Below are 24,982 nucleotides of genomic sequence, written 5' to 3'. Positions count from 1 at the left end.
CATTGGTAGAAGTTATGTTTTTGCAATTTGACTCTGAGTTAGTGGCAACATTTGTTCCTCATGTAGCCAAACATGTTAATACAGCATCCTTTCTGAAAGCAGTCCAGACAACAGGCTTCCAGAAGAAAGGAGGAATTCTGTAGAAACATTAAGACATATCCTAGACCTAGTGTTTTAAAAAAAATTGTTCTGTGAGAACTAATATATTGTGAATAGAACAGATCCTTAAACTTCTATTCTTTTCTGATAGCAAAATGTATGTACTTTGGTTAAATATTGGTTTAGTGTTTTTTAAAAGAGGTCATTTAACAATGCGGGCTTCTAATGAGGGTATAGCCTATTGTACCCACTGAGCACGTGGCTTTGATCAGTCCTCCCCTGGTGGCTGGGTTTATATGTGTAGACAAAGGATGATGGAGTGTTGGGAATGGATACTTTGCTAGGCTTGTGTTTTAATGAGATGCTTAGAATTGCTTCAAGGCGGTTTTATTTTTTTATTTTTTACTAACTTTACTCCCAGTTCCTTAAAAAGGAAAAGAAAGTTTTGGAAAAAGGGTTTGAGCCATACTGATTTCCCATACTCCAGGAATACAGTTTTGGTTTACAATTTTCCCAAGAAGAGCAAAGTGACCCAAATTGATTCAATCTCATGTTTTGTAAGTAATAAAGAAAAAAGAAAAATGAATATGAGCATTTTCATATAGATCAAATAATAAAGATAAACTTCCAGACAATAAACTTCCATGAGAGAAGCCTGTGCATAGCATAAAAGGGATACCAGAGTGGTAATTCTGTTTGCTTGGTACATGGGAGGTAGTTGGCTGAAAATAATCCTCAAGGGATCCAGCAGAGACTTCATAAGGAGAACAGAGCTGGATGTTAGGGAGATGTTAGTGAAGGTGGGGCGAGGCAAGAAGAGAAAACTAGACACAAGGACTGAGGCGAGGTCAGGGGAGGAGGAATGTGGCAGCAAGATGAGGGATGGATGCTCTGACAAGCTTAGCATCCTGTCTGAGGGTTGCTGAATGGAGTGAGGTAACATGAGTGATGTACTTAGCACAGTGCCTGGTATACGGTAAGTACCAGTATTTAAGCTACCAAAAATAACCTTAAAAATAAAAGCTGCTTCCTTCCGGTAGTGCGCTGGTAAATGTTTGACAAGTGCCTCTTAAAAGGGAGGGAAACACCTGATTTGTAGCTTTTGAAGATTTCTATGGTGTAATTACTCCTATGGTGGTTGATTTCAAGCTACCAATGTGGTATCTTTGAACTGTGTTGGGAAGAAATGAGCAATAGATGCTCCCGAACTCATACAAGCTGGTTGCAGCACAGCACTGACTGCTTCCCTCTTGTAATGCTTGAGGCCTTTGCAACAAACCCTCTGTGATATCTGTGGGTTATTCTGCTTGCGTCACCCTGGCCAAAGCAACAGAAAGTTAACTTAGTTATAAGCACAAATGATGTTAATGTGAGGTATATTATTGGAAATAATTGCTAGGCTCTGGGACATGAATTTTACTTGGGCAAATTTCTAGACTCACGTCTTTGGACAAGAGCCACTTGGAGTTATAGACATGGGGACAGGAACTTTTTGAGTTGTGGGTGAGGGTGGCCCTGGTGGCAGGAACTGACTAATGTGAGTTACTTGTTTGAACTGGGAGGAAAGATATTTTTGTTAGCAAAATGATACTAAGTACATTTTAGTTTTTTTTCCCCTCTGATGAGGGTTTGAGTAGACAAAAATGTGTGGGCAAAAACTTAACAGTCCAGGGTTCTGTGTGATGGAGGATAGCAGAAAACCAGAACAGAGCAGTCTCTAAGTCTGCTTTTGGTGGGGGTCTTGTAGGGAAAGAGTGATGATGATGAAGAAGACCCCTGTTTATAGCTGCTCACCTCAAGTGCTGGCCTTGGTGCTGAGTGATGTACACACATTATATTCTTCATCCCTCGTGACAACCTTGAGAGATAGGTAGATAGAGAAATCTACTGAGTTGCTCAGGCTGGAAACTTAGGAATCATCCTCAATCATTCTTCTCACCCACTGCATCCTATTTACAATCAAATCCTGATGATTATACCTCTAATTATATTTCAAAGCCATTTGAGTCCTCTCCATGTCCCTGGTTAATCCTCTGGTCTAGACCCCCATTATGATTGGCTTCTCATCTGGTGGCCCTGAGTCCATAGTCCTCCTTCATGCATTCTCTACATGACAGCCAGAGTGATGCTGTTATCATGTTATTATCCTACTTAAAACACCATCAATAACTCTCATGTTTTGAGTGAAATACAGACTCGTTCCCATGATCTAACTCTTATGTACCATTCCACCTTGCTTTCTAAGCTCTACAACACCGATCTGTCAGTTTTCCAAACATCCAACATCTTTCCTTTGCCTTTGTCTAAAATCCAGTTTCTTCTGCTTTCTCTCCCCATTGGATTCTTTCTCTTCCTTGAGGTCTCCTTTTAAATGCCACTTATTAAGAGAAGGCTTCTCTGATCTTAGAATCCAAGTTGATTCTTTCTCTTCCCTGATAGTCTCTGTTTCAACACCCCATTTCCTCTATAGCATTCTCTATTTCATTTTTTATCTGCTTTTTATCTGAATGGCCTTAGCTCAGGCCATTCTCTTTTCTGACGTATTACTGCAGCAGCTTCCTCTTTGGTCTTTCTGCTTCAGGTCAAGTCAGCTCCAGTATATCTCAAGGAATCTCTCCGGAATGTACATCTTATCACATCATATCCTTCTTGGATCCTTACATAGCCTCCCCATGACTATTGAGAGGGAGTTCAAATCCCTTAGCACATTAAGGATACCAGGGGAGAACATTGTATGAACTTATGAACAAGTTGTGAGGAATTTGTGCCAAAAGATATGAAGATCAAGAACTGGTGCATTGCTTGTGTACTCAATGTTAAATTGGTACCTGTGCTTCCTCTGAGCTCTGTGCTTGTGGTGGTGCATTCAGAGAGGGCAAATCTCTCTGTTTTTTGCCATGTTTCCTTCTTCTTTATGTCTTCTCTGGTCTTTTTTTAGTAGTCATTTTTTATTTTTATGCACACACTTGTGTGTTTATATGTGCATGTGCATGTGCATGTGAACATTTATTTCTATCAGTTTCTACAATGTATGGTTGTAATTAGGTATGTGTCCCAAAGCAGCCTGGGCTCTAGGAATTGACTAGAGTTTCTAGATGCATGTTTCAGACTCCTAATATATGAAGTCAGAACCCAAGCATGTTTTCACTGTAGTCTTGTGAGCCCAAATACCAGAAATTTTCTGAAAATTTTGAAAGTATCTAGTTTGTCCTTTTGCTCACTGTTGGTGTCACCATTATTGTCAGTAACAGCAACTAACACTTGCTGAGCAAATGTGAATTGCAAAGTATTAGTGGATTGTGAAAAATCAGCTAATTGGGTCATGACCAACATGTTTTAAATGAAAAAGATTAGAATATAGTGGAGTAAAATAGAAATACTAGGGTATCTTATGTTTAGTAAGTAGAGGAATTGATTTCTGTTACATCCATGTTTTATAGACTTCTGTTGTTACCAGTGCCCCATTCCCTTGTTATTCATGGGCACACAGCTGGATTGCATTTTCCAGATACCCTTGCATATTTGCCCATATGACTAAGTTCTGGCCAACTGAACATGAGCAAAACTGAATATTCTACGTCCAGGCATGGTCTCTAAAAACCTTGCCTCGACTTGTCACTTAAGTTGTTTGCTGTAGTTGGAGGTCTATTCTAAGGTACATTTCAGAAAATGTCAGTCAAAAAGTTTAGAGACTTTTGTATTTAATTCTCATAACCCTGTGAAGCAAGTACTATTACCATTCCCATTTTATAGATACTGAAGCTGAGACACAGAGAGGTTAAGTTCCTTGCTTAAGGTCACAGAGCTAGAAATTAGTGGGGCCAGAATATGACTGCAGGATATTGGTCTGTGGACCCCCAGGCTTTCCCTGATGACATTTCACTGCCTCTCATGATGGTGCCTGTCACAGGCACAGGTGGGGCCAACACTAAGAGCTTTCCCCACACCTGAGGTGGGTAGAGCTAAGTTTTCAGTTACTTTTTAAAAAAATTGTTTTGAATCAGTTTTTATAAACATGGTCTCTACAAACACTGTGAAAATACTGTTTGAAACACAGTTCTGAAGTCTTGAAAGTGTCATGTTGGGGATTAGCAGTGTTATTTCCAGGGATTCTGAAGTATCTGGCTGTCAAAAACCCCTTCCACTGTCTGGAAAGGACAATGGAGGGTATAGTCCCATTTATAGGGGAGTTAGGGTAATTTCTGACAGATGGCTCATGATTTACTATCTTGAAGAAACTTTTATCTGTGGCTCAGCAGCTAGGCCTTGTCAAGCCACAGATGATGAAAGTGTTTATGAGGAATGGACTTGCCAGTTCAATGATTATTTCAAGGGAATGGCCAAAAGGAAAATTATGGCATTATAGTTTTTAGATTCTAAACTCCAATTGTGTCTTTGTGGACAGCCGGATTGTTTTTACAGCAGTTTATTCAATTTCCCTTATATCTTCATAGTAACTCATCTCAAGAATTTTGGTCTTTAACATGTTGAGAGAGAGAGAGAGGAAGAAAGAAAGGAAGGAAGAAAAGATGGAAGGAAGGAAGGAAGGAAGGAAGGGGAAGGAAGGAGGGAGGGAGGGAGAAAGAAAGAAAGAGAGAGAGAGAGAAAGAAAGGAAGGAAGGAAGGAAGGAAGGAAGGAAGGAAGGAAGGAAGGAAGGAAGGAAGGAAGGAGAAAGAAAGAAAGAAAGAAAGAAGAAAGAAAGAAGAAAGAAAGAAAGAAAGAAAGAAAGAAAGAAAGAAAGAGAAAGGAAGAAAGAAAAACAGAGTCATCAGTTCTGTTACTCAGCAGTGGGGTTTAGAGAGGAACTTCCTGACTATGGATGTTGTTTGGACTCCATTGAAGATGACCTGTATTTTTAATATACTTAAAATTAACCTTTTCTGGTACTTTTTCTTTTAAGATCACAAAAGATATGGTGCATCTTGCCTCATAAATTTTCTCCAGATCTCTGTGAGGAGGGAGTGGGGACGGTTTTCTTGTCTAACAGGATCATGGCATCATGTAACTTCCATTGTTTGGCCCAGCTGATGAGCCATCCCTGTCTCTCAGACCCACCACCACTTTCTGTCCCCTCCCACCCAAGTGACCATTTCCCTAGTGCAGTGGCTTGCCAAAGGGGACAGGACAAGTGGCCCTCTTCAGGCATAGTTGATAGCAGTGTGGATCGTCTATGGAGGATTTAGAAACAATAAGCTGAATAAAAATCGGTGTGCTTTTATTCACAATGCTCTTGGGTTTCTAAATAATACCAGTGATAAATTCTCCTCCCCATGGGAGGGATCACTTGTACTCCTCTCCCTGCTGATCAAGTTCATATATGGACCAGGTTATTATGGCATAATTTCATGTTAAATGTATACAGCAGACTTCCCCACAATGAATATAGTAAACAACATTGTCCTATTTTAATTAAAGAGAACACACACATACTCACATATATTCCCCCACTCCTCACATGTACACATGTGCACACATTCATGGAGAAGAGACCTGGAAAGCATGTTTGTGCCAGACTGTTGATGGCAGTTTTCTCTGATAGAGGGGATAATAGGTAAATTTCACTTTTTTCCAAGCACTGTTTGAAAAAAAGGAAAGGTAAAAACCACCTACCATTTTCAGTTATGGCTCCTACGATCAGCATTTTTAAAAAATGTACGTCCCCTCTACCCAAAGCTACTTACTGTTGTCTCTGTAGCCACACGTTGTAGTGGGGTATGTGGACACCCACATCAGGTGTCAGTTCAAGGCCTGCCTCCTCTGCTTCAGGCTGGCTGCTTCAGGTGTGCTCCTTAATCTCCAGATTCACATTTTAAAATGGAAATGATGGCAACCTTGGGAGGGTAAGAAATATGGCTTAGTAATATCTTTTAGCAGCTGGCACGGGGCCTGACCTAGCATAGGGGTTCAATAAACAGCAGCTATTGTAATTTTTCTGGACACATCGATGTGGCCTGATTATCCTTCAAGTGCTCCCTTTACTTCCCATGCTCATGGCCTCCCTTTTCTGCAGCCCCCCATTTCCTCCCGATGCTCCGCCTTCCCTGAACTCCCTAGCCTCCAGGATGCTGCCTGATGCATCTTCACTGAGCATATGTCTGACTTTGTGGTTCCCAAAGCTCATAAACTAAGCTCAAGAGACTCAATCTAGCGTTTAAAGCTTATGAAAATTGCTGCCCTTTACCTCCGCTGCACCCCACTGCACCTCTGTGCCAGGGTAAATCCAATTACATGTTAATTGTGCTGATGTGCAAAAATGGATCAAATGACCTTGCATCCCCTGGGGCTTTTGTTAAGGTCAGGTAAAGTAATGTCTGTGAAAGTGCTATAACCTGTAAAGTGCAGTCCACACCTGTGTTGCTGTTAGTAGTGGTGTGTATTCATTTCCTAGGACTGTTGTCACAGACTTGGGGGCTTAAACAACAGAAATTTATTCTGTCACACTTCTGGAGGTCAAAAGTCTGAAATGAAGGTATCAGCAGGATCATACTCCCTCTGGAGGCCTTAGGGGAGAATTTATTCTTTGCTTCTTTCAGCTTCTAGTGGCTCCAGGCATTGCTTGGCTGTGGCAGCACTCCCTCCAGTCTCTGCTTGTACTTCCATATCACCTATTCTGTGTGTCTGTGTCTTCCCCCTTCTGTCTGTCTCAAATCTCCTGTCTTTCTTTTATAAGAACACTTTCCATTGGATTTAGGGTCCAGTTGAATAATCCAGGATGATGTCATCTCAAGATCCTTAATTTAATGACATCTCCAAGAACTCCTTTTCTACATAAGGTAACATTTGCAATTTCCAGGAAGACAAATATTTTGGGGGAGAATGGGTACCATGTAACCTACTACATGATATATTTGTTGAAATTTTTCTTTCATTTTTCAAACATGCTTTTTTTGAGTTCCTAGTATTTGCTGGGTACTTGCTAGGTGCTAGAATGACCAAGACAGCAATGACCATGATAGAAACTTCACTTGCTTTAGGGACCTTATGAGCTTTGTAGACCCCAGGCAATGAGTGATTTGACCTGAACTAATGGCTACCTTGTTGGGTGATCTTCTAAAGCTGATTAAGCACTCAGAGTTTCAGTTTATTGTTTTACATAATGGGCATAAAGTTCATAGCTTTGTCTAATTCACAAGAAAGTTATGAAGATCTACATAGGTGTGGAATTGCCCTTGACCCAGCTTTTTTATTACCATTTCACCTAATCATTTCACCAGAGGGCTTTAGTCCCCTCATCTGCAAAAGGAGGATAATCCTAGGGCTACAGGAAGTTGTGAATGAAGGTTGTGTGAGAGATTTCATGAGAAGGACCTAACCTGGCTTAGGAATAGAGAAGGCACTTGGCAATGAATGTTAAGTGGTTTTGGTTCAGCTGTGTGCTGGGTGGGCTAGATAGCAACTCAGAACTGTCCTGGCTTCAGATTCCATTACTCTTGCTCCTAGACTGAGACCTGGGGTTTGGGTTCCTTTCCTAGTGACAAGTGGAGATAAGGTTCATGGTTGCCTCCCAAGTCTGGGATGAGGATTAGATGAAATACTTCGTGTCAAGTACTTAGCACAACATTTAGGGCATGGCAAGGATTTGATGAATGGCCAACATGTTGTTATTAAATCCTGTGTAATGAAAAAGCGGACCAAATGGAAGAGAATTAGATGCAGCAGATTCTGAGTCAAGGAGAGAACTGTCCAATTATCAGAGCTGCTTCGTGGAGGTGTGACCCTCCAGGTCTGAATTGTTCAAGTTTCAGCTCAGTGATCCATATCAGGGATATGAAAAAATTTCTGCTGTGAGTGAGATGCTGCACCAGCTAGCCCCTATGGTGCTTTACACTTCTGTGAGTCCTCACTTTTCACATGCTAAGGTCTTACTGTAGATGGTAAAAGAAAGACCATGCCCTTTTCTGTAAAAATGTCACCCCCACGACCACAGCGTGTTTGTTCCCTCATGGTCTAAAGCGTGGTGTGTCTTCAGCCAGAGAAATTGTCTGCGTTGGAGCTGCCCTCTGCTCCTGTGCTGTGCAGCCATCTGGGCCGTGGGGGTGTGCATGGAACATGCTGCTGATTCATATGCCACCCCCTGCTGGCATCTCTCAAATGGGCCCTCTAGCTGGAGCTGCGAAGATGCCAGTCCCTTTCTTTCCCACACCTTCTCCAAGGCTTTGAGAGAGAAAGGGTCATGGGGAAAAGTGTATAAAGATCTAGGAACATAGAATGATGGTTGGGGGGCCCCTGGGGGCACTGGACAGAATACCAGTGACTTTTCTTCAATCTTGAATTGAATTATTTAGAATCTGTAACTAGAATATAATCCCCAGAAAGATGGTTCTAAAATGGTGTTCTGAGGACACTGGAATTCCCAGGAAGTACCTCTGGGGGTCTCTGCAGTGGACTGAGTGGTTGGTCTCCAGGTTTCTCCTCCCCTTTCACCCCTTTAATCTTAGCAGATCCACTTTTTTTTTCACTTCTTTGTTCCACCTGGACAACTCTCCCCACGGGTGCCTGGATGGCCAGTTTCTGCTCATTATTCAGGTTTTGGCTGAATGTCTGGGAAGCCTTCTAGATTAAAGTTAAGAGGCTAAGTGACCTAAGTCAGAGAGAGACAAATACTGTATGATTTCACTTATATATGGAATCTAAAAAACAAAACAAAATAAAACAAATGAACAAATAAAACAGAAATTGAAACAGACTCACAGATACAGAGAACAAACTGATGGTTACCAGAGGGGAGGATAATAGGAGGATGGTGAAAATTTCCTGTGTATCTGAAGGGGAATAAGAGATACAAACCTCCAGTTAAAAAATACGTTATAGGGACATAATGTATAGCATAGGAACAATAGTCAATATTTTTGTAATAACATTGTATGGTGACTAATGTTTACTAGACTTATTGTGGTGATCACATTTTAAGGATTATAAATGTCAAATCATTGTGTTTTACATCTGAAACTAATATAATATTGTATGGCAAATATACTTTAATAAAAATAAACTTAAAGGGGATGATAACAGGAAAAGCAACATACCTTAATTGATACTGCACTTCAGAAGTAGAAAATCAGAAATTTGACCACATGTTCAGTAGGTTGACTTTATCCCTCCCCTGTTATCTTCATCTCAGTATTCTGCATCCATTTGTTGCTATTGTTTGTACAGCATTTATCATCTGTATACATTTGTGATTTTTACTTTCCTTCTTTACATATTTCTGATGCCTGTCCTACCAGACAGCCTTGTGATGGCAGGATCAGTCTTATTTCCTTCCTGTCTAAAGGACCTATCACTCTGTTGGAAACAGTGGATGTTCGATTAATTTTACCAAGTATGTATGTGTGTGTTTGTGTGTGTGTGTTTATGGTGTAGAATTTTATTTGGGAACAAAACAAACTTATACTGCTAAAATAAAAGTGTTGAAGCCACATATGTAGAATAGGAGAAATGCAATCCAACACTACCCACTCCATGATTGTTCATACCAAACCTGGAGTTCTGGTATACAACCTCTGAATCATGAGCTCTAGCAGATGCTAATTTTGCCTGGCTCAGACCCCTTGGGATCCCATTACTGGGCTGGTAAGCCCATCTTCCAGTGGCTGTGCTATTGCCAATGACTCATATTTGCGATATTTACTGGAGGTGTGCCTGTGGGTAGCTAGAGTTGTCAAACTACCTCCTGCCTAGAAGTGCCAAGGCCATCCCCACGTGATGAATGAATAGAGCAGGGGTACAGAAGTCTGGCTTCCTTGACTCAAGAGGGACAGATTCTGAAGCACAGTTTACTTCTTAGAGCTCCCTGCAGGCTCAGGCTCAGGCTCAGGCTATTTTCTATACAACAACATTCTTGCTTAACTTCTTTGCATAAAAGTTCCTGTCTCATGCTCTGCTTCTCAGGAATCTGACCTGAAACATAGAGGTGGAGTAAAGTAAGGGACCTGGATACTGCTGAGAGTACCTGGCACCATGCCATATAAAAAACAGTGGCCACAATAGTAAGAACGATTTTGGACCAGGAAGTTGTCATCATGGGAGAGGAACCTAATTTGTTCTTTTGCCCTTAAATGAGGAGAACAAAGACCAGTTTATAGAAGCTTCAGGAGCATATATTTCACTTTAGTGTAGAAAGAACTGTCCAATAGTATAGTCCAAAGGTTAGTGAAAGATTAACCAACCTGTAAAAGTTTTCTATTACTGCCATAACAAATTATCATACATTTAGCAGCTTACAACAACACAGATTTATTAGCTCATAGGTTGGAAGTCCTGGTATAGTATGATTAATTGGATCCTTTGCTTTGAGTTGTATGAGGCCAAAATCAAGGTGTTGTTAGAGCTGTTCCTTTCTAGACATCAGTCTGCTCTCAAGCTTATTTAGGTTGCTGGCTGAATCTAGTTCCTTGTATTAGTAGGATTGAGATCCCCATTACTAAAGGCCTCCTCTGGTCCTTGCACATGACCCCTGCATCTTGGAACCAACAATGGCACATCAAATCCTTCTCATGCGTAGGATCTCTCTGACTTCCCCATCTGATGCATCTCTCTTCTGCCTCCAGTCAGAGAAAGTTCTGAGTCTTTAAAGAGCTCATGTGATTAGATTGGCCCCACTCAGGTTATCCAGGATCATCTTCCTGTCTTAGCATCTATAACATTAATTATATCAGCAAAGTCTATTTTGCCATATAATATAACATGTTCACAGGTTTTGGAAACAGGAGTAGACATCTTTGGTAAAGGGTGCTATTTCGCTGACCACAGTTCACCCTGTGAGGTCTCCAAAGATGCACATCACTCCCAAATAAAAATACATTCACCTCATCCCAAGGTCTCCAAAGGTCTCATTATAGCACCAACTCAAAGCCCCAGATATCATCAGTTCCAAGTCTAAACATCTAAATTATCTAACTTGTGTATTGGTGAAGCTCTGCGTATAATCTACGAAATACAATTCGTGGGGTGCAATTCCTCTCTATCATTGGGCCTGTGAAACTAAAGAAACAAGTTATCCCCTCCCAATAAATGACAACTGTACTGGTATACGTTGTTATAGACATTCCAGTTCAAATGGGGAAGAAAGGGGAGATTTGGAGTCACAAGTCCAATGTAGATTTGAAATCCAGCTGGGCAAACTCTATTAGGTTTCAAGCCCTGGGGATAATCCTCTATGGTTCTTGGTTTCACTAAAACCCTATAGCACCTGATTTTCTCAGGCACTCTCTCATCCAAGGACTAACTAGGCCCAAGCTTGCTTAGCTTCCAAGAACAGAGATCAGTGGCATTGAATGCGGTAAATGACCAGGATGTTGCCGAGAGCACCCAACACTGTGCCATATAAGACACAGTAGATAGAATGACTCTTCAGTAAGAAAGCACTTCTGAGCAGGAAGCTATCATCATGGAACAAATGGATCCTTTTTGTTCTTTATGTTCCCAAATGAGTAGAACAAAGGCCAGTATATATAAGGTTCAAGGAGTAGTACCCATGTTTTGGCTTAGGAATGGAGGAATCCAGCAGGGGAGTCTAACAGAGAAGCCCAAAGATGGTCAAAGATTAACCAGCCACAGGCTTTGTCCATGAAGCTTTCCATAGCTCTCCTTTCCTCGTTGAGGATGCTTGCCTCTCATTCTCTCCAATAGCATGCCATTAAGAACTGGTAGGTTCCTATCAGGGACCTGAGAAACAAGCCAGATGTCAGATTTAGTTACCTGTTAAAACCCTAAATGTTTGCAAAGTATGAAGAGACCATAAATAGTGATATAAACTAAGTGTTGTGTTAGTACTTAAGTGTCACACTCTTAAGTCTTATTGGCTCTGTAATCTTGGGCCTGTTATTCAACTCTCTGAGTCTGAATGTCTGAAGCTTTCCCATGGGGTGGTAACTACTATCTAAAGGGATTCTCTGCAGATCCAGTCAGGCTAGACAGGAAGCCCAGGGCTTGGCATATGGTAAGCATTCTGGAAGTGGTGGATAATGTTCTTATTGTGGTTTTGTATTCCAGTTAGGTACTCCCACTCCACTGGACAACTAAGTTTCCTGATACCTGTCATGGTGTTTCATTAATTTTTGTTATCTCTGCATTGCCTAGCATGCATTAGATGCTCAATAAATATTAAATTAAATAACTAAACTTCATTGTTTCTCCTAGGACATTGCTAATACCACTGGCTAAATATTTGGAAGCCTGAATCTCATTCTATTAATTTCTGTGGTTCCCAGGCTTATAGTATCTGAAGGACCAATATAAATCTTTCAAACAATTTTTAATGCAGATTTAGCAACAGGAGTAAGTTATACATTAAAACAAACTCAGTGGAAATGTATATATGAAGAGATTCAGTTGTTATGTTGTTATGTTCCCCAATGTCTTTTTTTTGGTGAAGACTAAAAAAATAATTTAACAATAAAGTTATATCATATTTATGTATTTCCATGGAAACTGCTTTCTCTTTCTAGAATCTGAAGACTTCTGTGTAAGACCAAGGTCTTTATGAGGATCTACATGGCCTTATACAATCTTTCACCTCTCCACCCCTTACCCTTTGGGCCTCACCTCCCAGCACTCTCTTTATCACTGCAACAACACTGAGCAACTTGCTTCTCCTACCTTGAACCCTCTAGGCATGATATCACCCCTACAGAGAATGCTTGCACTAGAATGCAAGTGTCATGAAGGCAGGGGTTCTGTGTATTTTATCCGGCACATTGTGGGCCTTCAGTAAGTATTTCTTGAGTTGAATTTTTTAGTCACACCCAGTGTCAATGTCTTAATGGTTGGCAGTATCAGACCACAGAACAAGTGGCCAGGAAAACCATTTTCTAGGATGCATTCTCTAATGTACTTTAAGGAACACTAATAACCATTCAGGAGCAACAACATCAATAAGGATAAGTTTCAATTATTGAGAGTGTACTACATGCCAGCCCAGGCAGGTACTTTACATGCTTATCTCTTTTCAATTTCACTATCCTGAGGATCAATGAAAATTCTGGAATTGCCCAAGGCCATACACATAGGAGGTGGAGAGGACAGGATCTGTTTAATTGTAAAGGATGAATTTTAAGACTGTGAGCTTTACTTTCCAAACAGGGAAGTTTCACTTTTAACTTTTGTTATTAATTTGTTTTATTATGTGTGGGCAAAGAGTGTGGCCTTTTATCACTTCTGCCATTTGGAATCCATTTGAGGTTTTTCTTGGTGGTCTGGTATGTGATCAATCTGTTTAAATATTCCATGGAGCCTTGACATGGATGTCTATAGGATCCAAAGTTCAGTATGATTATCTATTAGTTCAGCCTTACTAATTATATCATTTAAATCTTTCAGTTATTATGTTTAATGCTTGATCTGTCAGAGTGAGAAAGGTGCTAATATTTGAAAGAAAATTTTTATTCTCCATTTTTGTGTGCTTAACCATGTTTGTCATTTAAATTTTAATACCTAATATGGATATCAGCATCAGATAACTGTTAGAAGTTTCTTTAAATTTTCAAGTACCCAAGAAAAGAATGAGAAATGTAAGACTGAATCAAAGGAGAAGTAGGAGGTAGCTATAGTGAAATAAGCCAATAGAGATGTTAGTGTCAACTTCAAATACCAAATCAAAGCTAACTGGTGAAAATAGGCAGTCTAACATGGTTGTTAGAAGCAGAGACCTTGGAACCAAACTGCTTGGGGTAAATCCCACTAGTGTAATTCAGTAGACTGGGCAAGTTAACTTCTTTATGCTTCTGTTTCTTTGAGTGAAAAATGGTGATGATAATAATACCTATGAAGGTTAATGTAAAGATTAAACAATTTAATATTTATAAAGTTCTTAGAAGAGTGCTTAGTACAATGTAGCAATGTATAAGTAACTATTGGCTATTATCCCTCATATCAGACTTCTTTTGGTCAAAAGGTATAGAACTTCCAGGCCTATAAGTATAATGTCATTTGTACTGTGTCAGTCAATATTTATTGAACACTTACTATAGACAGGTACTATATTGGTTACTGCAAATATAGTGGACATACAGAGTCTCTGTGCTCATGAAGTTTATCACTCAATGGTAAACATGGATGTGACTCCATTAATTTTATAAATTATTGTGAAATTACAGTCATATCCCATGTTACAAAGGAGAGTACACAATGGTATGAGAGTGTACATGAGGATGTGGCAGGTAAGCCTGTCTGGAGGGTGAGCTAATAAACTTTCTGTGACATATTTGTAACCTATTGCATCATAACCAGTGACCACAAAACTTAGTGGCTTAAAACAACAAATACTTATTATCTCATAGATTCTGTGGACAAAGAAAGGCTGAATCACTTATCTGATGGTTCTGGCCCAGAATCTCTCATGACATTACAGCCAAGCTGCAGGGAAGGGCTGCAGGCATCTGAGGCTTGACTGGATCTGGAAGACCCACCTCCATGACTGCTCATTCACATAGCTGTTGGAAGGAGGCCTCAGTTTTATGCCATTGGGCCTCTTTGTAGGGCAGCTTGAGTATCCTCATGGTGTGGCAGCTGGTTTCCCTCAGAGCAAGTAACACAAGACCGATTAAAAAGTAAGCCAACATGGCTTTTATGACCAAGCCTCAGAAGTAACACATGCCACTTTAACCATATTCTATTTGTTAGGAGTAAGTTACTAAGTCCAGGCCATGGTTAAGGAGAAGATATTTAGGCTTCACTTTATAGAGTTAAAGAATTTGTGGGCATGTGTCAAACTACCATATGAGGAACTGGTATTTTTTCTGAGGTTACTAGGATGAGTATTGAAGATATTCTGGACTAGGGGTTGACAAATTTTTCTGTAAAAGGCCATATATGATGCCATACGGTTTCTGTCACAATATTTCAACTCTGCCATTGTAGCATTAAAGCAACCATAGACAATATGTAATGGGTAAGCAGTATTTCAATAAAACTTTATTTACCAAATCAGATGGTAGGCTGGATCTGGCCTAAGAGCTAGTTTGCTGACCTTTGTAGACAAAAGAGAGTAAAAGGGTAGAGGATTATTCCTAATAGAAGAAACAGAATGTTGTAGAAAGACTAGAATTATTGTGAATTTAAGAATATAAAGATACCTGAAACAGTCTTTTTCCATGTCTAGGAGGTTTATTGTAACACAGTTTGTAATGGAAAAAAGAGTAGGAAACACTTATTTACACAGATAAATTCTAAATACATAAATATTGTTGAGGTAAAAACTGAAATGCAAAAGCTTTGTGCACTATGGACAGCATTTTATGTAAATTAAAAATGATGTACTCTATTGTTAGATATGTACTATTTATGAGGACATACATCTATAAAAAGAGCACAAAAGCATGCATGAGGAAGATGGACACTGACTTTAAGACAATGGTTTCTCTCTAAAAGAATGGCAATGGAGAAGGTTGTGGGACTTTGGCACTTTCTGTTATGTTTATGTTTTTTTTTTAATTTAAATTGTGGTAAAAAGACACACAACATAAAATTTACCATCTTAACTATTTTTAAGTGTGCAGTTCAATAATGTTACATATATTCACATTGTTGTGTAACTAATCTCTAGAACTTTTTCATCTTGTGAAACAGAAACTGTGCCCATTAAGCAACTCCCCATTTCCCCCTAACCCTCACTCCCTGACAGTCACCATTCTACTTTTTGTTTCTATGAGTTTGACTATTCAATATTCCTCAAATAAGACTGCACACTATGTGTGTTTTTGTGACTACTTTATTTCACTAATCATAATGCCCTTGAGGTGCATTCATATTGTAGTAGGTGTTCAAATTTCCTTCCTTTTTAAGACTGAGTAATATTTTATTATACTTACATACCACATTTTGTTTATCCATCCATTTGTTGGTGGACTTTTCAGGTGCTTCCATCTTTTGCTAATGTGATAATGGTATGAACATGGGTGTACAAATTTTAAAGAGTTTTGATAAAAGAAGTGATCAGTTGAATCTGTGGAGATATAGTAGCCTGAGGTTCCTCTCTCCTTCCATTCTCCCATAGCACATTCCAGCCAAACTTTAATTTCTACTAGCTACTAAAATTGCTGTAGCCAAGGTTATTAATGAGGTTACTAATGACCTGCATGTTGCTAAGTCCTGTGGTCAATGCTTTAGCCTCATCCTATTAACCTCTCAGCAGTAATTGATTAGGTGGTTATTTGTGCATCCTGGGCTCATTATCCTCACTTAATTTCCAGGATGCCACACTCCTGGTTCTCCTCCTACCTTACTGGCTATTCTTCTTCAGTTTTCTTTGCTGTTTCATCCTCCTTTCTCCTACCCCTAGTGTTGGATTGCTCCTGGGTTTAGTTTTGTGACTTCTTTTTCTTATGCTCAGTCCCTAGTTAATCTTATATAGACTCTCTGATTTAAGTGCTATCTATTCCCTAATTTCAATTTTGTAATTGTAGCTCTTCTCCCCTCAAATCGAGACCCATCTATTTGACCTCCTAATTAGCATCTCCACTTGGATGTCTAATGGCACCGCAAACTTAACACATGCAAAACAAAATTCTTGGTTTCATCTCTACCACTTCTCCTCCCCAGTCTTTCCCATCTTTGTATTCCATCTCTGTTCTTCCTGTTGTTTGGACTAGAAGTCTTGAAGCTTAGAAGTCTTTACTTTTCTCTTTCTCTAGTCTCCAGGCAATCTGTCAGGAAGTCAAGTTAGCCTCACCTTCAACACATAAACAAACTCAACTCCTCATTGCCTCTACTGTTACCCTGGTCCAAGGTTATATCATGCCTTTCTGGGGTTATTCCAATTGCTTCATCCTAGTCCCTGTGATTCTGTCCTTAACACCTCCCCAACTTATCATGCCCAACCCCAATCCAAAACCACACTGCAGTCCAGCAGCTGGAATAAGCATTTAAGAAAGCATATCATCAGACTTCTGGCCAAGATGGAGGCATAGGTAGATACCTTTTGTGTCCTCACACAACCAAAAGAAGGACAACAACAAATTTAAAAACAAAAAACAACCAGAACTGCAGAAAATCAAACTGTGTGTAAGTCCAACAATGAAGGAATTGAAGAAGAAACATTCATCCAAACCAGCAGGAGGGACAGAGATGGGCAGTCAAGGTGGAGAGGACACGTGGTAAGGTGGTGGACTGGGCAGGCCAGGTGGTGGCTGGGGTACCTGGTGGTTCCACATTTGTGTGTGGATAAGCCAGGAGAAACAACTGGGGAACAAGACAGATCATGCAACCCAGGGTTTTGGTGTGGGGAACTAAAGTCTGAAAACCTTTGGCTGTAAAAACCTGTGGGGGTTGTGGTAGCAGGTTCTCCCAACCTTACAGGAGTGTTCTTTCATAGACCCACAGGATCCTAGAATGTACACAAGGCTACCCACCTGGGAATCAGCACCTGAAAGGCCCAATGTGCTTGTGGGTAAGGGGGAAGGGGCTGAAAGTGGGGCAAGAGCAGAGTAAGTGGTATTGTTCCCTCTTGCGCCCCTCCCCCACATACAGTGCCATGACACAGTGGAGTGGGTTGCCCCACACTGGCGAATATCTAAAGTTCCTCCTCTTATAACATAACAGGTGCGCTGAGACAAAGAAATATGGCCCAAATGAAAGAACAGATCCAAACTCCTGAAAAACAACTAAGCAATGAGGAGATAGCCAACCTATCAGATGCAGAATTCAAAAACACTGCTAATCAGGATGCTCACAGAGATGACAGTACAGATGCAAAATAGAGGAAAAAGTGAAGGCTATGCAAAGTGAAATAAAGAAAAACATACAGGAAACCAACAGTGAAGGGGAGGAAACTGGGATCCAAATCAATGATTTGGAACAGAAGGAAGAAATAAACATTCAACTGGAATAGAATGAAGAAACAAGAACTCAGAAAAAATGAGGAGAGGTTAGGAGCCTCTGGGACAAATTTACATGCTCCAACATCTGAATCATAGTGGGGCCAGAAGGAGAAGAGGAAGAGCAAGAAATTGAAAACTTATTTGAAAAAATAATGAAGGAAGAATTCCCCAATCTGGTAAAGGAAACAGATTTCCAGGAAGTCCAGGAAACTTAGAGAGCCACAAAGAAATTGGACCCAAGGAATAACACACCAAGACACATCATAATTAAATTACCCAAAATTAAAGATAAGGAGAGAATCTTAAAAGCAGCAAAAGAGAAGGAAACGGTTACCTAAAATGGTTACCTACAAATGAGTTCCCATAAGACTATCAGCTGATTTCTCAAAAGAAACCTTTTGAGAAAGCAGCTGGAAGGGCCTGGAAAGAAGTATTCCAAGTCTTGAAAGGCAAGGACCTACATCTAAGATTACTCTAGACCTCTAGAGCTCTCATTTAGAATGGAAGGGCAGATAAAGTGCTTCCCAGATAAGGTCAAGTTAAAGGAGTTCATCATCACCAAGCCCTTATATGAAATGTTAAGGGGAATATCTAAGAAAAAGAAGATAAAACCTATGAACAGTAAAATGACAACAAACTTACAACTATCAATAACTGAACATAAAGAATGAAAGCAAGAACAAACTGAGCAAACAATTAGAACAGGAACAGAATCACAGAAATGGAGATCACATGGAGGGTTATCAGCGGGGAGGCAGTGAGGGGAGAATGAAAGAAAAGGTACAGGGAATAAGAAGCTTAATTGGTAGGCAGAAAATAGACAGAGGGAGATTAAGATAGTGTAGGAAATGTAGAAGCCAAATAACTTATATGTAGGACCCATGGACATGAACTAAGGGTTGGGGGATGCTGCTGGGAGGGTGTAGGGTACTGCAGGATAAAAGGGAGAAAAAAGGTGGGATAAATGTAATAGCGTAATCAATAAAATACCCACACAAGAAAGAAAGTGTATCATATCATGGTTTGTTTTTGCCCAGAATATTCCAGTGGCTTCCTGTATTTCTCAGAGTAAAACTAGTGTTCTAAGAATGGATTCCAAGTGTAGGGCCCCTCCTCCCATTATTCCCCACCCTTGCAGTTTTCTGATCTTCTCCTTTCCCATCCCTTATGCAGCTCTAGCCAGTCACTTAAGCATTTGCCGTTCCCACTGCCTGGAATGTCTGCACAACTGTTCCCTTCATTTCCTTTAGCTCTTTGTCCATATGTCACTTTTCAATGAATCTTTCCCTGATCACTCTATTTAAAAATTGCAATTTATCTCTACCCTCAACATGTCCTGTTCCACCTTCCTGACTCACTTTCCTTTATAGCACTATGACAAACTGTTTTGGCTTCCTTTTTAAAATTATTGTGACTTTCTCCCATTGGAATTTGAAATAAAAACCCATGAGGGCTGAGATATTTGTCTGTTTGGTTCATGACTGTATTTCCTGTACCCCCTTGCATCAAATTATTATTTGAATATATGAATTTGCCATATCTTAAAACTGATGTGAATTAATGTTTGAGATTATGGCATTACTGCCTTGTTGGTTTCTCCAATTGGTTTTGTTCCTTAACAGTGGCAATTTTAAAAATATGGCTTCAGATTGTTTGGTACCCTGCCCTGGAATCTGAGCAGGCTTGTAACTACTTCAACCAATAGAACATTGCAGAAGTGATGCAATGGGACTTCTGAGGTGAGTTAATAAAAGGGGGTTTGTGCAGTCTCTGGTTTATCTGCTTCAACACTTTCTTCTGGAGTCTGTACACCTACATGTAAGAGGTTGGATTGCCCCAAGGCTGCCGTGCTGTGAGAAAGCCCAAGCCACTGGGAGAGCCATATATAGGTGCTCAGGCTGGTGATTTCTGCTACTCCTATCCTTCAAGTCATTTATCATGCAAGGCACCAAATGAATGAAGAAGCCATTTTGGAAGTGGATCTGCCAGAACTAGCTATTCCAGTTTTCTGACATGCTGTAGAGACAAACCATTGCTACCGTATGAATGAATTATGGATGCTGGCTTCCAAGATGAGCCTGGCAGTAGGTAGTTGTGAGTATGCAAAATACAGTGTCCCTTACTCTACATGCTCATTAACTGCCAAGAAACGTCATCTCAATGAACCACTTGAGATTTCATGCTGAAAATTCTGGGTTCTTGGTATATTTCCATGTTGATCACTTAGAGAAGCTGGAAGTTTTAGATCAGTTAAAGCCAATCTAGTCATGAAATTATAGGAAAATATTTAAACTGGGGGTCAGTGGTATAGTGAGATATTAAATTTTGTGATGTTGCCCATTTTCTTCTTTTATTTTTACTCTGCTTTAAAAACCGAGAATGGCTGTGACTAAAAATACCAGCCAGACATCAGCATTTTAGAGTCAGCAGCCTATTAAAAATCTGGATGTTCTTAGAGCTGGAAGGGCCATTAGAAACCCACTCATAAAGGTCCATATTCTGCAGATCAGAGAGTGGGGGGAGGTGTGCCCGAGATCTCAGTCTGGAACTGCAGACCCCTGATTCCCAATTCTTTGTACAATGTTCTTCCCTCTCAATAGGTGGTTTTCAGCCTGGTGTGTGATTCAAAGACAGACTTCTTACATGCTGGCCCAGGCCCTGTGAAACAGCTAACATGGAGTGCACCATTCTGTTTGTGTGTGCTTTTGTGACCATTACTGGAGAGAATCCACACCTTCCATCTGATTCTTACAAAGATGGGTGACCCAGAAAACCATAGGTACCACTGCTTTGGATGATTTAACACTGTCATAAGGGGGCTAAATGACAATGGGGAAAAAGTACAATAAAAAACAATAAAAAAACTACCAGAGTAAGTTAAATCTTATGTATCTCTCATACCAACACCAGATCCCTTGGCAAAATTCTTTTTTTTTTAATTGTCTTAAAATATTTTTAGATTTTATTTATTTATTTATTTTTAGAGAGAGGGGAAGGAAAGGAGAGAGGGACAGAAGCATCAACGTGTGGTTCCCTTTTGAGCACCCCCCCACCGGGGACCTGGCCTACAACCCAGGGACATGCCCTGACTGGGAATTGAACCAGCAACCCTTTGTTCCCAGGCCCATGCTCCATCCACTGAGCCATACCAGCCAGGGCTGGCAAAATTCTTTAGTTGTTTAAGATCAATGCATAATGGGTGCATTTTTAAGATGGTTAGGGATAGTCAGAGTACCAACTATTTTAGTGTCTCTTTAGAAAAATTTGGCCAGTACTCACATATTAAAATCAATTTGTGATTCAAATGCAACACACAATTGGGAGCTAATTAGGCATTACTTCTCTTTGTATCTGTTGCAATATTTAAGACAGAGAGAGCTAGGGTCTGTACAGATAAATCCTGTAAATGCAGAGACTAACAATAGAAGTTCATTTTTCATGTACACCACCTTCCAATATGGGTGCTCAGCAGACTTTTCATATGGCATTTTGGGAAGTGAGGCTCCTTTATCTTGGAGTTCTGCTAACTTTTGGGGTCTTCAAGTCCTTTACTTCTCACCAGCAGGCAGGGAAATAGGCAAGTTGAAGACAAGCTAGAAAGTTTTTCTGGAAGTTTTGTTCCTCATTTCTACCCACATTCCACTGGCCAGATAAGTCACATGGCCCATCTCCACACAAGGGTGGTGGTGATGAGGCTTCCTAACAACCACTCTACACCAGCAATTTTCAACTGGTGTGCCACAGCAGGCACACTGGTGTGCCACAAGAATTTTTAAAACATGAAATACCCTACTATTTATTTAGTCAGGGGCACTGACTTCTTTTCCCTTAGACTGTCAAATAAAAAATGACAACAGCTGATACAACAATAGCCATCTGGTGTGAATGAATCAAAATTATACCTATTTTGGCAGATCAATAAAAATATATTTTTTCCTGTGCCATGTAATTTTAGCAATGAGTTTATGTGTGCCATGAGATGAAAAAGGTTGAAAACTGCTGTTCTGTACTAATGGAGAGAAGCATGAATCTTCATTGGACAACTGGTTCCCTCTGCTACAGTCAGAGTGAGCATTTTAAGGTTTCTAAATCAAAGAGATGGATTACATGTCTGAGGTGGGACTTTCAGACAGCCCATGAAATCTGAATGTGGATTACAGTCTTCATGTACCTGACATCTTAGAAATTAAGGTGCTCCTCAGAAACTGTGAAGCAGGATTGATTGAAAAATAGTGTAGTTAAGAAAGGAAAATTATAATCCATGAGTAATTAGAGATACTATTAATTGTTTATTTTTTTATGGAGTGTCACAGAGGGAAAGGACACAATATGGATTTTGAGCTGGTTTATATTATAGTAGAACTTTTACAATTACAGAAGAGAATTCTGTTGCAAAACTATTGCTACAAGTTTAGCTTTGTTAGTGCATATTTTCCCTTAAAAATGTTTTTGTGCTTGGCAGAAATTGTAATAGCATATGCCTTTACCCAATGAATTTTTGTTTGTGTTGTGTTGCTTTGTTGCTTCTTGGTTTTTAAATTTGTTTTATGCGAGCTTAACCTCTCTCCTCAAACTTCCTTATGATTTTTATTTTGGAATTGGGATTGGCTATGGTATGAAATTATCATGAATTTCATTCTTGTCTTTTTTGTTGAAATGCTTTTAATGCCACATTGTATCATAACTAGTGACTTGTGAAATATATTTTTCTACCACTTACTGTGGAACAACTCTGACAGGTGATTTACTTTCTGTTTTCTCATCTATAAGATTTTATTGGTCAAGTGATCTCCAGCTCTCTTGGAATTAATGTTTAGGGATAAGTCACTTTCTATGGAAATTTGAAGTATTATGTGATTCACCTAGTGGGGTGCTGGAACTGGATTATAGTAGTCCATGATGGCTGAATAGTGGAAACTTGTTTTAACAACCTATGTTACAAATTAAATATCCAAACTTATGATTAAAGTACTTGTATTAATTTCCTAATTTTTATTATATTTTCTTATTATATGTGCTCTTGAGGTTATTATATCTATTGTGTCCATATAATGGAAGTGCCATATGATGGGATGTTATTGCACCTCTCTTCCCAGCTCTGCATTCAGTGACACCACTTAGGTAGCTTGAAGTTGGCCATGGTGGGTGCTATTTGTTATATATTTATCAGCAGCCTATGGGATGCACACACAGATCATACTCCACACAGTGTGTTGAGACCTGGAGGAGACAAATAGTGCCAGGAACATTGTAGATGCACAAAAAAGGACAGCAGCTTTTAAGGTCATTCCTTCAGAAAATCTCTGGCATTACCATGGAGTCTCAAAATGACCAGTGTTGCCAGATCATCGCTTTTCAGAGACTCCAAAAGAACATGGAATCTATTTCTGTTTCTCTAGTCATACAACAGATTCCAAAATACTTGACTCCATCCCTTTTAGGGATATGTTAGAGGAAAAAAAGTTTCCTAACTGATGTGAGACATATTTGAATAATTAAGAAGCAAAATTCTATTCTAATCCTTCTTAAATTGGTGGTTGAGAAAGAGTTTTGCATGAGTTTGCTAGTTCATGCTTGTGACGACTTTGAGAAGAAAATATGCTTCCTCTACTGCCCCCACTGTGACAGTACGGAGGAGCTGCAATGGTGATTCTGCATTGCTGGTCCCTGGGCATGGGCACAACTGTCCATGACCAGGTCTTCTTAGGCACTGCTGGCAAGTAAGAATGATATAATAGGAGATGGGCGAAAAGTCTGTTTTCTTATCCTGGAAGGACTATATTTTATTTTGGGATTCTGTTCTTCTGACAACTTTTATGTTAATACATTCTCTTTGGTAAAAATTTATTGTTGTTCAGTTACAGTTGTCTTGCCTTTTTCTTCATTGATCTCTCCTACTGCACCCACCCCAATTCCCACAGTCAATCTCCTGCATTATCTGTGTCCATGAGCCCTCTATTCGTGTTCCTTTGCTTGCTCTTTCCCCTTCTTTCCTCTGTTATTGCCCTCCCACCTTCATTCTGGTCACTGTCAGTTTGTTCTTTATCTCCAATTCTCTGGTTTTATTTTGCTCATTTATTTGTTTTGTTGATTAGGTTCCACTTACAAGTGAGATCATATGGTATTTGTCTTTCATCACTTGGCTTATTGGACTTAGTTCCATCCATAGTGTTGTGAAGGGTTAGAGTTCCTTCTTTCTTTCTGCTGCATAGAATTCCATTGTGTAAATGCACCATGGTTTTTTGACCATTTGCCCATTTACTAATGGGCACTCAAGCTGTTTTCCAGCACTTGGCTATTGTAAATAATGCTGCTATGAAATAGGGGTACATAGGTTCTTTTGAATTGGTGATTCAGGATTCTTAGGGTATAATCCCAACATTGGGATTGCTGGATCAAAAGGCAGTTCCATCTTTAGTTTTCTGAGGAAATTCCATACTGTTTTCCACAGTGGTTGTACCAGTCTGCATTCCCATCAACAATGCCCTAGGGTTCCCTTTTCCCCACAACCTCTCCAGCACTTGTAGTTTGTCGATTTATTAATGATGGCCATTCTGACCGGTGTGAAGTGGTATCTCATTGTGGTTTTAATTTGCATCTCTCTAATGGCTAGTGATGTTGAGCATTTTTTCATGTGTCTATGGGCCCTCTGCATGTCCTCCTTGTAGAAACATTTTTAAAAATGTTTGTGGTCTGCCATGGCCCATGTGGTCTAGTGGATTGAGTGCCAGCCTGCAAACCAAAAGGTCACTGGTTTGATTCTCGATCAGAGCACATGCCTGGGTTGAGAGCCAGGTCCTCAGTTTGGGGGTATGTGAGTCAGCTGACTGGTGCTTCTCTCCCTTTCTTTCTCCATTCCTTTCTCTTTAAAAATAAATAAATATTTTAAAAAGTGAAAAATGTTTGTGGTCCCATGGAATGTAAATGCCTAAAACTACTGCACATTGACTTTAAATGATTTTTCTGGAAGCAAATAAGTCTTATGGAATTACTCCATATGTGACTTCAATTCAAATAATTCTTAATGGAATTACTTTATAGGTAACTTGTATCAGCAGCATGGACA

At 39.8% G+C, this 24,982-nt stretch overlaps 1 protein-coding gene across 10 annotated transcripts in view; it reads left to right on the top strand.

Moving 5' to 3' along the window:
• The window catches only part of ERC2 (ELKS/RAB6-interacting/CAST family member 2), an 869,430-nt gene that overhangs the window by 259,878 nt on the left and 584,570 nt on the right, over nucleotides 1-24,982 (top strand). The gene's annotated exons all lie outside the window — the stretch shown is intronic.

This window comes from Phyllostomus discolor, chromosome 7 (assembly GCF_004126475.2).
Source record: "Phyllostomus discolor isolate MPI-MPIP mPhyDis1 chromosome 7, mPhyDis1.pri.v3, whole genome shotgun sequence".
Lineage (NCBI taxonomy): Eukaryota > Metazoa > Chordata > Mammalia > Chiroptera > Phyllostomidae > Phyllostomus > Phyllostomus discolor.
The sequence above is the reverse complement of the archived record's forward strand: the minus strand, read 5'-3'. Positions and strand labels throughout refer to the sequence as shown.